The sequence below is a fragment of the Pantherophis guttatus genome, chromosome 2, assembly GCF_059756535.1.
Source record: "Pantherophis guttatus breed Tessera chromosome 2, ASM5975653v1, whole genome shotgun sequence".
Taxonomy (NCBI): domain Eukaryota; kingdom Metazoa; phylum Chordata; class Lepidosauria; order Squamata; family Colubridae; genus Pantherophis; species Pantherophis guttatus.
The window spans coordinates 125,736,311-125,753,446 of NC_142064.1; the positions used below are offsets into that span (position 1 = coordinate 125,736,311).

At 44.7% G+C, this 17,136-nt stretch overlaps 1 long non-coding RNA gene across 4 annotated transcripts in view; it reads left to right on the forward strand.

Moving 5' to 3' along the window:
• The window catches only part of LOC148115312 (uncharacterized), a 220,588-nt gene that overhangs the window by 201,872 nt on the left and 1,580 nt on the right, over positions 1 to 17,136 (forward strand). For 2 of the 4 annotated variants that reach the window (XR_015732380.1, XR_015732382.1), the window contains exon 3: positions 15,218 to 15,244. The exons of the other annotated variants lie outside the window; for them this stretch is intronic. This is a non-coding gene — a long non-coding RNA (uncharacterized LOC148115312). The remainder of the gene's footprint in view (positions 1 to 15,217; positions 15,245 to 17,136) is intronic. 4 annotated transcript variants of the gene reach the window in all.

Here is a 17,136-nt window from a genome sequence, read left to right on the forward strand (position 1 = left end):
TATTCCCTCTGCTTCTGACGGGAGGATGAGGAAGGCCCTAGGAGTGAGTGGGCAGACAATGGCCAGCTTGTTACTGCTGATCTTCTTTTGGGAATTACAGTTTAAATTCCTCTGTCAACATAAAGTCTCCCAGTCCCCTCCTAAGATATACTTAAGAAACCACAATGAGAAACTGAGGAGAGGCAGCTCAAGTGTAGAGGCAACAATTTCTTCAGTGAGTGGAGATACTGGTGCTTCTATCCAGTAAGGAAAGCTAGAATGGCTTTGTTTCTCCAGATTAGATGCCAGGCATTGATGTAAATCAGGTAAAATTCATTCCACAAGACTGCCACAGTTTTTCAAGGGTTATTCATTCCTGTGGCTTGTATATATGTTTCTTCACTGTATGATGGAACCATAGATCACAAACGAAGCAGAACGTCATATGCAGCAATTCTCTTTTAAGCCTTCCCAAGATGGACTTGTTTCTCTAAACATGGAATGTGTCACATGACCTGAAGCTATGGATTATTTGAACAGAAGACAGTTATAGATTTCCTACGCAGAAATCCAGAACTCAGAAAGACAGCCTAGGCCTAAATAACTGGTCCAGTTATACTCTGTGTATCTGTCTATTCGTGAATTTGGAGTCAAGAAATGGAATATAGTTGGTTTCCATGAAAGGAATCCATCCAATCAGAAAAACCTTAGTGATGAAAAGACTCCTTTACCCACTCTCTGTATAGGAAAAGAACAATAAAATAAGATGGGCTTCTATAATAGAAATATTATGAGGTATTCACCATTATAATAAACATGATTGTTTATTTTATTTTCCTGTCTAGCACAAGAAGAGAGTGAAGAGGGTGAGTATTTTATCCCATGAATTATTATAGATTCTCCTCATGAAAGGCCAACAGGGATGTAGAAGGAAGGCCTTCAAAGCAAATCATCCATTCCATTTATACACCCATTCCATTTTCGATGGGGTGTCCTATATTTCATGTGCCAGTCCTCAATGGGTCCTTGAACCCTGAGTGCCCCAACATCTACAGCAAGATAGGCACTGGAGCAGGTGCTCAAGGGCAACCCCAGCAGTCTCAGCCTGCATTGTCCACGGGGACTTCTAGATGATGGGAACTGGAGTTCAGTCGTATTTCTGTGTTATTCTTTCCTATCATTACACACAAATGCACACAATTTTTAAAAATTGATAAACTCAAATACAGTAAGGAAAAGGACAAAGAAAAAATAAAAATGCAGGGTCTCATCAGGTTCATCAAGAAGGAATTGGGACCATTTGGGCATCACCCTATAAGCATTAGATACATTCACTACTCCCATGTTCTCTGGCTGGGTGAAGAGGTTAAATGTTGAACAGTTGTATTTCACCTGTGATTCCCTGAAGGTTATCTGACATCGCTCTTAACTTCAAAGTAATGGTACTGATTCACTGAATTTAGAAGAATAATTTAAAATAGTTTTGAGTTAAGTGTCAAACATCAACCTATTTTTTCCCCATTGAAACAGATATATTACGACCCCTCCCCCCACCCTTGGAGAAAAGTAAGTATGTCAAAGTACTGTGTATGATTTGCCAGCATGATATTCTGGAAAGTGAGAGGCAGAAAGTATGTTTTCCTTTCAGTGCTTCTCTTTTCTTGCCTTAATTCAGCAAAGTAGATCCTCTACAGCAGCATTCCCCAACCTTTGCGCTTGGTGGCCCAGCGGGGATGGGAGGAGAGGGGAACTGGTCCACATGAGCAGTGGGCTGGGCCACATGAGATGCATGTGCATCTCAACTTGTGCAAGTTGAGTGATGCATATGTGTGCACCAGGGCTGGCCTGCCACTTGCTCAAATCAAGCTGTGCATGCATGCATGCACCCCGGCCCACCACTTGTGTGGCCTGATTGCAAATAAGCCACAATCTGTACTGGGCCGCAGCCTAGCGGTTTGGGACCCCTGCTCTATAGCATCCCCTCACCTATAATCATCACTTCTGTTCTGTCCCCGTCTCACACACGCACACAAACAGATATCCAGGGGTTAAATAAAACTGGCAGACAACAAATTATTTCAATCAGAAGATTGGCAGCAACCCAGTAGCTGCTTGCCAAGAACTTTACCCATAAAGGGAGAGGTTGTTCCTCTGACAGATAAAGCCAAACAAGATACACACAGTTCAAGTACTGTCAAGTCCAGTCCATATTAAATCCAAGGCAGATATTGTTGTTGCAAAGATACAATGTGACTCGCTAGTAGTTAGTTTTGTCCGTCACAGAGTCTGAATGGCCACCTTACCCCCTTATATCCCCTGTGGGGTGTGGTCCAGTGACTCATCTTAATCTCTGGCACACCTCCTTTTCTGCTGCGTGCGCTTGTCTCTCTGACGCTGGCGTGGATCCAGCCAAGACTTATCTCCGTCACTGTCCGACTGTGAGGAGATACCTGGCTCCTGGCCAATCTCTTCTCCCTCGGGAGACACCTGAGGCATTGCCAGAGAGGAGAGTCCTGGAGAGGGAGGCCTGGCCAACTCCTCTCCTTCATGTTCGGAGCCTTCTCCCTCCGATAAGTCGGCCTCGGGGGTCGGAGTCACAACAACTTCCTCCATGATCAGCTCATATCTTCTCCTCTTCCCTCACATGTTTCATGTCTGTAGGAGGGTCCCTTTTGAATGTCTCTTATCCACATAGAAGGCTCTATGTTGAAGTGATAGATTTTGGGTGAATTGTGTTACTTTGAAGAGTGAATTACAATGAAAACATGATGCAACTTTCTTTACTGGGGGAATAATGCTATTAATTTGCCTTCTTTAGAAAAATAGAACAATGTGTGCCATTTTGAAAATGATAGCCATTTTTACTGACTTCTCTTTTTCTTCTTTGAAGGAATATCGCCTGCACCAGTCGTAGTCATAAGTAAGTACCTTAATCTATCAGGTATTATAACCAACAACATTCCGAGTAGACATTAAACAAGACCATTGGTGAAATCCAAATTTGTTTACTATCAGTTCTATGGGCATGGCTTGGTGGGCATAGTTTGGCTTGGTGGGCATGGCAGGGGAAGGATACTGCAAAATCTCCATTCCCACCCCACTCCAGGGGAAGAATACTGCAAAATTCCCATTCCCTCCCCACTCCTGGGGGAAAGATATTGCAAAATCTCGATTCCCACCCCACTCTGGGGCCAGCCAGAGGTGGCAATTGCCGGTTCTCCGAACTACCCAAAATTTCTGCTACTGGTTCTGCAGAACTTGTAAGAACCTGCTGGATTTCACCCCTAGTGGAGACAGAATATACCCCTGTCTCACCCCTCTTTGTATTTCTGCATCATCTGAGTAGTTTCAGCCTAGTCTCACATTTGCTACCTGATGCCACTATAGATTCTTTATGATTCGGATGTCTTTGTCATCTAGTCCCACTTGTTTCAGAATTTGTAATAGTTTGCTGTATCTTATTTTATCAAATGCTTTTTCAAAATCAGTGAAGCACATGTAAACACTATGATTGACGCATTGTTTTGTTCTTACATGTAATTAAACTAGGAGTGGTGAGAATGGGTCCTCATTCTGAGCCCTCCCAAAGCTCTGTTTCTACTCTGTGGGAAAACCTCCCTTCCATTAAAAAGAAACATATTACTCCTTCACCATCAGCTATGGTGGTTGGGGCTGCTGCCGTTCCAGAATGCAAATCTGAAATATTGACATTTAAGAAGATGTTGTTCCTTCCTTCCAGTACCTGGTGCAGACACAGGAAGCTTCCATGACCCCAGGTCAGCGGTCACCAACACGTAGTCTGTCGACCACTGGTTGTCCGCAAGAAAATTTTGGTGGTCCGCAGAAAAATTATTTGCATTTTTTATATTGCACGAAATCAGGGGTCCTCAAACTACGGCCCCTGGGACGGATATGTGCAATGAACGTTTGTGTTGCTGCAGAGAGTGTCCCCCTTTGGGGTCTTTTTGTGTGGGTTGGAGGGGGACAGAAATTCTGACTTGGGGTCTGTTTTGGCCTCCTGGTATGGGGCTTTGGATGAAGTCTGGAGGGAAGTGCCGCTGGTGGCGAAGAGCCGGAGGGCCTTGTTCCAGTGGGACTGCCTCATGGCCTGGAACTGGCTGACCATCTCAGCCCGCTGAGCCTCCAGGCGCCGGTACCTGGCCTTGCACTCATGCAGGTCTTCCCTCTGCTTGGAAAGCCTATGCTCGTAGTCCTCAGTGAAGTGCTTCTGCTGAGCCTCCTTCTCGGTTAGATCCAATCTGAACTGAGCCAGCTTGTTTTGCCAACTCTTTCTCATGGTGGATGCTTAGCTCCAACACCTGCTTCCTGTTGGGGCCCTAAGGAATCCAGGTGGGCAGGCGAGGAGTAGCAAGTAGAGCCTGGCAAGGTGCCCCTTGACATGAGTGACATCAAGTTGGCCACGCCCACCCAGTCACATGACCACCTTGCCATACCCACCCTGCCGGTCATTAGGCAGATCCTATTAGTGGTTCGCGGAATTTAAAATTATGAATTTAGTGGTCCCTGAGGTCCAAAAGGTTGGTGACCCCTGCCCCAGATAACTACCTGCAAGGATACTTGGAGAAGAGTTCATCCAACTTCATGGTGGACTATAATATGAAAACAATTCAACGATAATCCTCAGTGCCAATGCCAATAAATAAAGATTAGCTGCAACAATTATGTTGTCCTGTTTTTCATCTTCCTCATCTGGTGGAAATGGGAATTCACCTGGAATCATGAGCTCTCTTTGGATGAGTCGGGCTCTTAGCACTTTCTTTTATTCTTTTCTTTCTTTTATTAGATTTATATACCGCCCTACTCCCGAAGGGCTCAGGGAGGTGAACAGGCACAAAATAAAATACATAGATACAAAAGTTAAAAGATATAATTAAAACCAGATTAAATAATTTAGCCCGAGACAATTAAAAAATCCCAATAATTTAAAACAGATTAAAATTTCGATTTAAAAGGATTTTAAGACGTACAATGGCGTACAAGAAAGCCGACCTGCTAGCATTGCGAGACTCCCCCCTCTCGCAAGTTTGGCCCTCCACTTTATCGAGGGCCCACCTCGATGATGGGCTTTGGAACCCCGAGAGGTGGCATGCGAAAACTAGAGGGTTGAGGGGTTTTATATCAAAAATTTTTGTAAATTTTTAAGGGGTTCTAGGGAGGGGGAGGGTTTGATTGGAATGCGAGTTGTGGGTATGGGGGATAGCCCACAAAGGGGAGGGGCGGGCCTGGCAAGGAAACATGGCGTTGGAGGTGGGGATCTCGGGGTCGAGGGGGGAGTCATAGTTTGTCCAGATACTGCTCTGAATATCATTACCGTGAGTGGGAGGGGTAGGTATGGCGGGAGCAGGGGGCCATATCGAGTCAAGGGAGCACGTACCAGCTGTTTACAAGCGGTGACATGCTCCGGCCCCCAAGGCTCCACCCGTTCCCCAGGACCCGACCCTTCGGCTGATGCTGTGCAATGCCAGGTCCGTATTAAATAAAGCCCCCCTCATTTATGATCTTATTTGTGAGGGGGGAGCGGACCTGGCAGGTATTACGGAGACCTGGTTGGGCCAGGAGGGGGGGTCTCCTTCATTGAAAAGTGCCCACCAGGTTTCCTCGCATTCCATTGGTCGAGGTTACAGGGCAGGGGCGGGAGAGTAGTGGTTATTATTAAAGAAGTTCTGAGACCGAGGGAGACCACTGTTCCTCAGATGGCCGACTGTGAGTCCCTCCTCGTGAAGTGGGGTCATGTGGTTCAGATGGGTTTGCTGATCACGTACCTGGCTCCCTGCCACGTGGCAACAGCCCTGCCCGAGCTACTCAACGTCATCGCCGTGGTGGTGGTTGATACCCCCAGGCTTATGGTCATGGGGGATTTCAACCTGCTGTCTGTGGGTGAGGCATCTGAGGTGGCTCGGGAGTTCATGGCTTCCATGACAGCCATGGACCTGACCCAGTTAATTCATGGCCCTACCCACACGGGGGGAAACACGCTGGATCTGGTTTTTGTCTCTGAACAGTGGCTGAGTGATCTTGAGATAGGGGATATAGCTACCAAGCCCTTGTCATGGTCAGATCACTCTCTCCTTTGTCTCGACCTTCAAACCGCTGCACCCCACCACAGGGAGGCGGAGCCAGTAAGATGGTTCTGCCCCAGGTGCCTGATGGAACCTGATAGGTTCCAGATGGAGCTTGGGCCATTTCCCGAGGCTCTGGCACATGCCTCGACTGGAGACTGGAGACTAGTGGCTGCCTAGGATAGGGCGGCCGCTGTAGCTCTGGATCGGGTCATGCCTTTGTGGCCTCTGACCCAGCGCCGATCTCATTTGGCTCCTTGGTTCACTGAGGAGCTGAGGGAGTTGAAGCATCGGAAAAGACGCCTAGAGAGTAGTTGGAGGGCCAGTCTTTCTGAATCAGACCGGACATTGGTAAGATCCCATATTAGGAATTACCTAGTGGCGATAAAAGCAGCAAAATGTAGTTATTTTGCCGCTCTTATTGTGTCATCAGATAACCGCCCAGCCACCCTGTTTAGGGTGACCCACTCCCTGCTCCACCAGGAAGCGCAGGAGGACCCCTTGGAGGGTAGAGCCAAGGATTTTGTTCAGTATCTGTATGACAAAATCACTCAGATCCGGGAAGATCTGGACTCCGACTGGGTAGTCTCAGGGGGAGGGACTGGGGCAGATCTTCAGAATGTTATCTGGGATGAGTTTGATCCTGTGACCCCTGAGGACATGGAAAGGATTCTGGGCAGACTGAACGCGACCACTTGTTTATTGGACCCATGCCCCTCCTGGTTAGTGCTGGCTTCCCGGGAGGTGACACGAGGCTGGCTCCAGGGGATTATAAATGCTTCGTTGGGTGAGGGTGACTTCCCCGCCACCTTGAAAGAAGCGGTGGTGAGGCCTCTCCTCAAGAAGCCTTCCCTGGACCCGGCAATGTTGGTTAATTATTGTCCGGTCTCCAACCTTCGTTTTGTGGCAAAGGTTGTTGAGAGTGTGGTTGCGCAACAGCTTCCCCAGCACCTGGATGAGATGATGTATCTGGATCCGTTCTAGTCGGGTTTCAGGCCTGGGTACAGCACGGAAACGGCATTGGTCGCATTGGTTGATGATCTCTGGAGGGCTCGGGACAGGGCGTGCTCCTCTGTCCTGGTCCTGTTAGACCTCTCAGCGGCTTTTGATACTATCGACCATGGTATCATGCAGCACGGGTTGGAAGAGTTAGGGGTGGGAGGCACTGTACTACGGTGGTTCTCCTCCTTTCTCTCCGGCTGGTTGAGTCTGTAGGCAGGGGGGCAGAGGTCGACACCGAGGCCCCTCATATGTGGGGTGCCACAAGGGTCGGTCCTCTCGTCCCTTTTGTTCAACATTTATGTAAAGCCGCTGGGCGAGATCATCCGTGGTTTCCGGGTGAAGTACCACCAGTACGCTGATGACACCCAGCTGTACATCTCCACCCTGGACCACCCCAACAATGCCCTTGAAGTAATGTCTCAGTGTCTGGAGGCCGTGCGGATCTGGATGGGGAGGAACAGGCCTTTAGAGCGCTCCATGGCTTAGGACCTGGCTACTTACGGGACCGCCTACTACCACAAATAGCCTCCCACCGGCCGGTACGCTCTCATAGAGAGGGGCTGCTCCAGGTGCCATCAGCCAAACAATGTCGACTGGCAGACCCTAGGGGGAGGGCCTTCTCTGTGGGGGCACCCACTATCTGGAACGAGCTCCCCCCGGAGTTACAGAGGATCCCGGATCTGCGTACCTTCCGCCGTGCTTTGAAGACACTCCTATTCCATCAGGCTGGCCTGGCCTAATTTTCTCCCCTTCTTTTAAATTTTTAAATTGAAATTTTAATTTGTTTTAAATTACTGGGAATTTTAATTGTCTCGGGCAAAATTATTTAATTTGGTTCTAATTATGTTTTTTAACTTTTGTATTTATGTGTTTTATTTTGTGCCTGTTCACCGCCCTGAGTCCTTCAGGAGTAGGGCGGTATACAAATTTAATAAAATGAAAATGAAAATGAAAACAGGGGAGAAAAATAGGCCACGCCAGCTTGCTGGAATAGAAGAATCTTAAGAGCACGGCGGAAAGTGCGTAGATCCGGGATCCTCCATATCTCTGGGGAGAGCTCGTTCCAGATTCCTTATCTGGTGGAAATGGGAATTCATCTGGAATCATGAGCTCTCTTTGGATGAGTGCTCTTATCACTTATGCTCCAAAGTATGTTTCTCTGCTACCTTCAAAAATTTTATACTCCTTGATAAGGATGGAAAAGAATTATTGGTTCGCTTGTCTGAAATGGTATAGGGCAGTGATAGCTAACTTTTTTGCCATTGTGTGCCAGGAGGGGGGGTGTGGGGCATGCCCACACCCATAATTCTATGCACCACGCCACTGCACATGCGTGCGCAACCCCCTCCCCTGCTCCCAGCATGCGATGGCCCGATAGGCCCATTTTTCTTTCTAACCTGGCTCAAGGGCCTCTCTATGAGTCTGGGAAGGGTGAAAATAGCCTTTCCCACCCCCTTGGAGGCCAAAAACGGGCCCATTTTCGGCCTTTGAAGGACCTCATGGGGTGGTGGGGAAGGCCATTTTCGCCACCCCAGACTCCTAGAGAGGTCCTGGAGCCAGGTAAGAAAGCAAAACGAGTCTTCCCCCCCAGGCCCTCTGGAGGCAGGAAAGCAGGAAACAGCCCGTTTCCCTACGTCTGGTGTTCCCAGAAGCCAAAAATCAGCTGGCTAGCATACGCATGCGCGCTGGAGCGAACCTCAGCTCACTGATATGGCTACATGTGCCACCTGCGGCACACATGAAATAGGTTCACAATCATGGGTATAGGGTCTCCTGCTTGAGCTTCAAGATCCCTCCCTTCTAGTTCTATTTTGATTGTTTCATTGTTTATTGTATCATTTCAGAAAAAAAATGCCAGAATAGCAAGAATTCCAAGTCATGTTTAAGCCTTTAAACATGATACAGGAAATTTGTGGACAGGGCAATGACAAAAGCATTTTATGTTACATTGCAGAATGGAAAACCATATACTCTACCCCAAGGCTTAGAAACCATACAGATCTAATTGGGGACTTCATTCTAGAGGACAAGTGCTGCTGCTTAGAAACTGTTCTTCCTGGGTCCCTAAAAACGACACTTTTTCATTAAAGGAAACTAACCTGTCTGGCAAGGCAAAAGTCACAGATACAAAACTCATCCCCCCCAAAAAAGTTTTTTTAAAAAAATAAAAGCGATAGTTTGCATTCTTACTTGTTACCTCCTTGAATAAGCTCTTGAATTTCAACCCATCTTTAGGACCCATAGCAGAGAAGAGGACATCAGAGCTGTCTGTCTATCTGAATTTGGTTAACTAACACTTTTCTTCATATTTTATTCTCATCTGTGGGAACGCTATATATGTCAGAGATGTAGATGGATAACTGAAAAAACAGCATCTTGGGAAGCTGGATTGTTGGGTTCCACAATAGTTGTAGCTGTCAAAAGTGTCGTCTTGCGAATGATGTATGGTAAATGTTAAAGGAAGAATTTAATTTTCACCACTTCTGATGAGGAACTTCTGCATTACCTAAGGAATTGTTGGGGGGTGGGGTGCTCAGGTGGTGTTTGTCATTGATCAGCCTTATTCTATCCTTCCTACAGCTAATGTTCCACAGGCTCAGCAGGAGCTGATTCTCCATGCTCCAACTCAGATTCTGACCATGGGCAAAGTCAAAAGAGAAACGTGAAAGGAGCCAGAGCTGAATAACTCAAGGGTAACACTGAATCAAAGAAAAGAATCCTGATCAAGTCATGTCCCCCAAGTGACAGCATCCAGGTTACCAGCGGAGCTTTCTGTGGTTAGCAAACTAAGAAAACCTGCTTATTTGGTCTCTAAAGTCAAAGTGTTTACTTTGAGGATTATTTCTATTGCTTCCACCTGAATAAATATCAGCCCTCTTGTCATAAGTTTTAAAAAATACCTATTAAGCTTTCACGATGAAATGAGCAAGGATCAGTTTGTGAATAATGGCTGCAGTTTCAGAAAAACAAATGTAAGAGGTGAGGAGGAATAAAACAAGGCATTCTGGGATACCACTGAAACTCTTCTTGCCAAGGGTGCCTTGTAAGACCTTTGCCATTTCACCTCCACCATAGAATCTGGGCAGAGTTTTCCAATGATTAGATATAATGACTCTTTTGAAAGGAAGAAAACTGTTGAAAGGTTAAAGTAAATGAAGCAATGCTTCTGTCAGAGATGCTTAGAGAGTTCTATGCTGCACAGGGGCTTGGACTAAATGACCTCTAAGCATGAGGAGACTGCGATAATTCTCTTATTGGGGCTGTTTGCAGCCTCTGGATGGCCTCCGGGGGTGGGGAGGAGGCTATTTTCGCCCTCCCCAGACTCCTAGAAATGCTCTGGAGCCTGGGGAGAGTGAAAAATGGGCCTTCCACACCCCCAGACACCAGAAACAGTCTGTTTCCCAATATCCGGTGGGCCCAGAAGGCCCGAAAATCAACTGACCAGCGCTAACATGTGCGCCAGAGCTGAGCTCACATACCAACCGATATGGCTCCGCATGCCACCTTTGTCATGGGTGCCATAAGTTCGCCATCACGGGTCTAGGCAGTTGTTAACTGTACCTTGAAAGAGAGAATGGTCCCACCAATTCTTAAAGAGGTGATGGTGTCCCCTCTTCTGATTTTCTATCAGCTTGCTCTTAATTCCATGGCCATAAGGTTGGGGCTGGACCTATGTACTTTCACAGAATGTTCTGTTTGGGTCTAGGACCTTTTGGCTCGAACCCTTCTCCTTGCCTGTTTCGCCTGGAGGTTTTTACCTCTGGGTTATTAGCCACAAACTTTTCTCCTTGGCTGGCCCTCCCCTAGTCTTTCGTCCCAGCACAATGGCCACGGCCAATCCCTCCCAGGCACTTTGCCACAGCCCATACACAGAAGGAGGTTTCGTCCTAGGTTTTTCGACACCTGGGACAGTTAGGGCCCAAAAAGTCAGCTAGAGGGGGAAGGAAGGAAGGAACAGCCTTGGTGAAATGGGAGAGAGAAGGAGGGAGAAGGAGGGGGGGACTTCCACCTCTGGCTTTTTTTTTTTTTTTTTTCGAGAGAAGGAAGAACCCTTTTCAGGCCAGGTATCCAAATCGATAACTAATGACAATGAACAATTTACGGCATTGATTCCCACCCCCCAAAAAAGGGGTGAGATGTTGGCAAACATCCCATTCAAGATTTAGAAAGAAAGAAAAGGAAATTGTAAAAACGCCCCGTTCCCACCCCTGTCCATTCCCCCAGTTCAAAGGGAAGTACTCCTGAGTTTTTTTTATTTTTTGCAAGGGGAAGAGTTGCAAAAAATAGCAAAATAACAAAAATAACAAAATAGCAAAAGAGTTGGCCATTGTGCCGGGGCAAGAGACTAGGGGAGGGTCAGTCAAGGAGAAAAGTTTGTAGCTAATAACCCAGAGGCGAAAACCTTGAGGCAAAACAGGCAGGGAGAAAGATTAGAGCCAAAAAGTCCCCTTCCGGTTCTGTTCTCAGCAAGATGAAGAGAGCTCAGAGCCCAACCTGAAGTGGCCTTTGAAGAACAGGGAAGAAACTGGAAGCAAAGATTAATCCAAATTGGCCTCAAGCACAAGTAGGCAAAGTTCAAGATGTGAGCTTCCAGGATAAAGTAGGACTCCTTGTTCTGTATTGCATCATGCAGGCTGCCAACCGCAAGGGCTAAAACCAAAAAAACTTTAGCAAAATCAATCCCTTCAAATCAAACTATCTCAAAGAATCTTAGAAAATGAACTTAAACTAAATCAAATATTTTATAAAAAATCTAACCTCCTATAGGTTAAAAGTAACTGAATGAAACAGGAAGCAAGGTACTTAGCAAAGGTGGAAATATTCAGTCTGTGAAAAGACCATAATCGTAAATTCATATGTTAAGACAAGGGCTCTGGATTCACTGTTGGGGACAAATAAAAACTGCAGAATTCAGAAGAATGCTAATTTCATCCATCTTCTCTCCTCAGATAAGAATGGGAGCCTATGTATCAACTAGCTGTTTTTTATTATTTTGCAGAACATGGGGGGATGTTTGAGAATTCAAAATCTCAATCTCAAAATCTGTTTGTCTTCTTCCAGTAGGAAGAGATATAAAATATGCATGCATCTATGTAATATAAGAATCACATGACTACATTAAGTCAAATGTTGTTAGAATACAGAATTACCAGTAGAAACCCTGGTAACAGCTAAACTCTGAATTCTGCTACATCTTCCTATTTCACCATGTTGGTAAGTGTAGGCATAAGGGATCATTTCACCGTTCTTGAGGATTACAGAAGGAACAAAGCCCCTTTCAGTGGTGGGATTCAAATAATTTAACAACCAGTTCTCTGCCCTAATGGCAGGATGGGTGGGCGTGGCCATGGTGGGCGTGGCCAGGGAGTGTGATAGATCTCCTGCACCCTCCTGCGAGCAAAAAAGGGCTGCAGGAGGGCGCACCACATATCCCCACACCTCTTTTTGGGCCAAGGAGGCCTCCCTAAAGCTTCTTGGGAGCGAAAACAGGCCGTGCAGGGTGCCCTGCCCCCCATGCCCAATTTTGGGCCTAAGAGGCCTCCCTGTACTTACCTGGGAGCCAAAATGGGGCACGTGGGAACTCCTAGAAGGGGCGGGGCCAGCCAGCAATTTAACTACTGGTTCGCCCGATCCAGCCTGAAGCAGCTGAATCCCACCACTGGCCCCTTTGCTAGATTCATATCTCCTGGGGCTCTAAAACCTCTGGCCATCCACCCACCATGAATGACCTCATTGCAAAGTGGTCATTTGATACTAGTCATAAGAACCTGAGAATGAGGTGAAACATGGTGGGGGAGATGATTGGGGGGCTTACAGTGATTTAAGAATCATAAATTATCTCTTATTTTAATGAATACGCATGTTCATAATTCAAGGTTTAAATACATATGTTGTGATCTCCCCCTAGATCAGAATACAATGATTGGATATATATAGTATATACATACAAGTATAATCAACTCTGCAATGCAATAAGTAGTTGAGAAGCAGTACTTAGTTCTATTTCATCCAAAACTTACTTATAGAAAGTGGGGTGTGTGGGGGTCGGGAGATGCTTAAGAAATGACTTTTAACCTTTACAGGAGTTATAAACATCCCTGACAATCAATTCATATATAGAAAGATAAAGAAAAAGTCTTGAAAATGATAAAAAGGGGGAAAAAAGAAACTTAATCAAAGAAGCCAACTTGGCCATTTCTGCAATTTCTAACATCTTCACAGTCCAAAGTCTGCATCCCAAACATCTAATATTTTGTCAGAAATGTTGATATCTGCTTCGTAATCTTTTTATAGCTTTATTCGTCACAGCTGCATTGCTCATTCTTTGGATTGGTGCTTCATCCATTATATTTTAAAAAAGGGTCACTGGACAAATTCTTTGTGACATTTTGTTATTTCCCTCAATGTGTCATGAGGAGTTAATGGCGTGTAGATTTGCCACAACTTCATAAACCATGAAGAACTGTTTCCTCTTTGTCCTGCAAGTGATTCCCTTTGCCCAGCCAATTTTTGCCAATTTTATAGATATAATTTGTGTTGTTTTAATGTTTTAATTACTTTGTACTTCTTTTATAATTTGCAAGCTGCTCAGAATCACTTTAACAGGAAAGATGATCAGCATAAAACAAACTAATAAATAATAAAGAAAGAAACAAGATCTTTTTTTCTGTTGACCTGACGTAATCTCAGAAAGATTGGTATGTGCTTGCTAATCCTTTTTGGTTCATCCATCACATTGGTTCTGTTCCTTCTTTTCATTTGTGCTTCATCCTTTAAAAAGGGGGCTCTCTGTACAACTACTCCATGGCACTTTGTGATTTCCTTCGGCTGGCAATCTAAAGGTGTGTAGATCTGAATTCCACGGATCATGAAGGTCTGGGTCCTCCTTGTGCTGGCAGCAATTGCCTTTCCCTTGCCATCCACAGGTAAGAGAGTCCCATTGCTATTCCCTCTGCTTCTGACGAGAGGACGAAGAAGGTCCTGGGGGTGAGTGGGCAGCCAGTCATAACCAAATCATAAATGTATGACAATTCTCTTTCAAGTCTTCCTGGGATGGGCTAACTTCTATGAAGGCTTCCAGGGTGGAATGGGTGGCACAGGCACAGGAGAATTCTTACAGAAAACAATGAAATATTATTCAATTCTCTAATAAAAGTTTTTGAGCCATTTACTATTGTAATAAAGACTGTTGCTTGCTTTATTTTCCTGTCTAGGACAAGAAAGTGGTGAAGAACCTGGTGAGTATTTTATCCCATACATTATTGTGGATATTCTTCATGAAAGACCAGCAAGGGGTGTAGGAAAAGAGAATTTAAAGGAATCCCAATCTATCATCCATTCCCTTCATCCATTCCCTTCATGCACTCATTGCTGTATTTCAGGTCCTTGATTCCCCAGTGCCCTAACACAGCATCTGTAGCAGAGATAGGCACTGCAGAAGCTTCTCAAGGGCAGCCCCAACAGTCTCTGCCAACATGGTCAGTGGTGACTTCTAGATGATGGGACCTGGAGTTCAATAGCATATCCATTCCTGACTATCATTACACACAGACACCCAAGTAAAAAGAAATGACAAACACAAATATACCAAAAAAGGACAAAAAAGATAAAAATGAACAGATTCAATTAAACAAATTGAAACACACACCATCACTATATTAATATTATTAAAAGTTACTGTGTTGCTAATGAGTTCCATATACTACTGTGATATGAACCACTGTTGATTCCATAATTTTACCACCATCTAAACTTCCTTCTGCATTATTGCAAAGCATATTAATATCTTGTTCAAAATACTGCTAGTTTCCCTTTTTAGCCCCTCAGATTCATCAAGAAAGAACAGGCTCAGTTTGGGCATCACTTCATCCATCAATGTTAGACACTTTTCTGTTCATTAATTAATCCTATTTCCTTGCGTTGTAAGAAGGGTGGACAGATGAAACAGTTGAACAGTTGTATTTCAGCTGTGATACACTGAAGAATGACATCCCTTTTTTCAAAAAAAATAATAATGTTATTGATTCCTTGAATTTCGTATTATGGTCTGAAATAGTCCTGGGTAAGGGTGACAAGCATCATCTCTATAATTATCTGGCAGGGTCAGTATACCTTGATCACTTGAAGCAACCTCTCTATTTTTCCCCCTTGAACAGGTCTGCTTCAACTATTATTACCTAACCGTAAGTATGTCAGAGTACAATGTCTTATCTACCTGCACAATCTTCTGTGAGGTGAAATGCAGAGGGTGTATTTCTGATACTGTTTTAGAGCTTTATCCCTTTGTGTTTCTCTTTTCTTGCCTCAATTAATCAAAGATATCCTCTAGCGCAGTGGTTCTCAATGTTATCTTCATCACAGAACCCCTTTAAATACCTTTTGTGGCCATTAACTATGGCCATGGTCCGAAAACTCTTAACTCAAGAGTTAAATCATAAAATTTCTTCAAGCCCTGGAGAACCACTGGTCTAGAGCATTTTCGGTCCCATAGTCACTTTCTCCACAATCAGCTCATATCTTCCTCTCTTTCCTTACATGTTTCATGACTGTAGGAGGGTCCTTTTAAATGCATATAATCCACAGAGGGGGGCTCTAAACTGAACTGTTAGATTGTTAGGTGAATTATGATATTTTAAAGCAGGGGTGTCAAACACAAGGCCCAGGGGCTGCATCCGGCACACAGTGTGGTAGGATCTGGCTCATGGGACCATCCTGGAAAATGTAAGGGACCAGCCCACATCGCTTTGGCCCAGTCTACCCAATGTGAAGAGGAAACATGCCAGCAGTTTGGGAAGTGGTGTCAAACTATCCACGCCCACCTAGTCGGCCACGCCTACCCAGTCGGCCACGCCTACTCAGTCGGCCACGCCCACTCAGCCACCCAAAGTCAACCACAACCCTGATGCAGCTCTCAATGAAATTGAGTTTGACACCCCTGTTTTAAAGGGTAAAGTATAATGGAAACATAATACAACTATCTTTATGTAGAAATAATTCTATTGATTTGCCTTGATTGGAAAAATAGAGAAGAAAGGGCTCCTTTACCCACTCTCTGTATAGGAAAATTCTGGAAAAGAAAGTAAAATAAGGTGGACTTCTATAATAGAAATATTATGAGGTATTAGTCTAATGTTTTTTTTTTTTGCACATCATAGGAGTAATTTATCTGAGCAAGTATTTTTGACAATGGGTGACACAGTTTTAGAATCTCTTTGAAGTTTTGCTCTCCTTATACGGAGACTCGTATGGAAAACCTATGGCCACTTTGCGGATTCCAAGGTCCTTTTTGGTGACTCCTGAAGAGTTCAATGTACCGATAGTCCTCAACTTATAATAGTTCATTTAGTGACCATTGGAAGTTACAACAGTACTGAAAAATGCAATTTTAACTCTTTTTGATGCTTCTGACAGTTGCAGGATGGTCAAGTGATCAAAATTGAGATGGTTGGCAACTGGTTCATATGTATGAGGGTTGCAGTGTCTTGGGGTCATGTGATCACCTGCTGTGACTTTCTGACAAGTCAAAGGGGAAGCCAGATTCACTTAACAACCCTGTTACTGACTTAATAACTGCGGTGATTCACTTAACAACTGTGGCAAGAAAGGTCATAAAAATTTGACCCCTGTATTTGTATTGGGGCAAATGGGGCAAAACTCACTTAACAACTGTCTCATTTAGCAACAGAAATTTTGGACTCAATTGTGGTCATAAGTTGAGGACTACCTCAAACTGGGATCCTAATTATGAAAAACAATCTATTCACATTGATTGAGACATGAAGCAAGTCTTTTATACTTGCAAAATTATGCACATATTTAGAAATCTTAAAAGGTGTTACCCTCCAAAGTCCTCAAAAAGGAAACTAACTTTTCTAGTGATACCATCATTTCACCACCATCTAAACTTCCTTCTGCTTTATTGCAAAGAATACAAATATATGGTTGAAAATAATGCAGGGTCTCATCAGGTTCATCAAGAAGGAATTGGGACCGTTTGGGCATCACCCCATAAGCATTAGATACATTCACTACTCCCATGTTCTCTGGCTGGATGAAGAAGTTAAATGTTGAACAG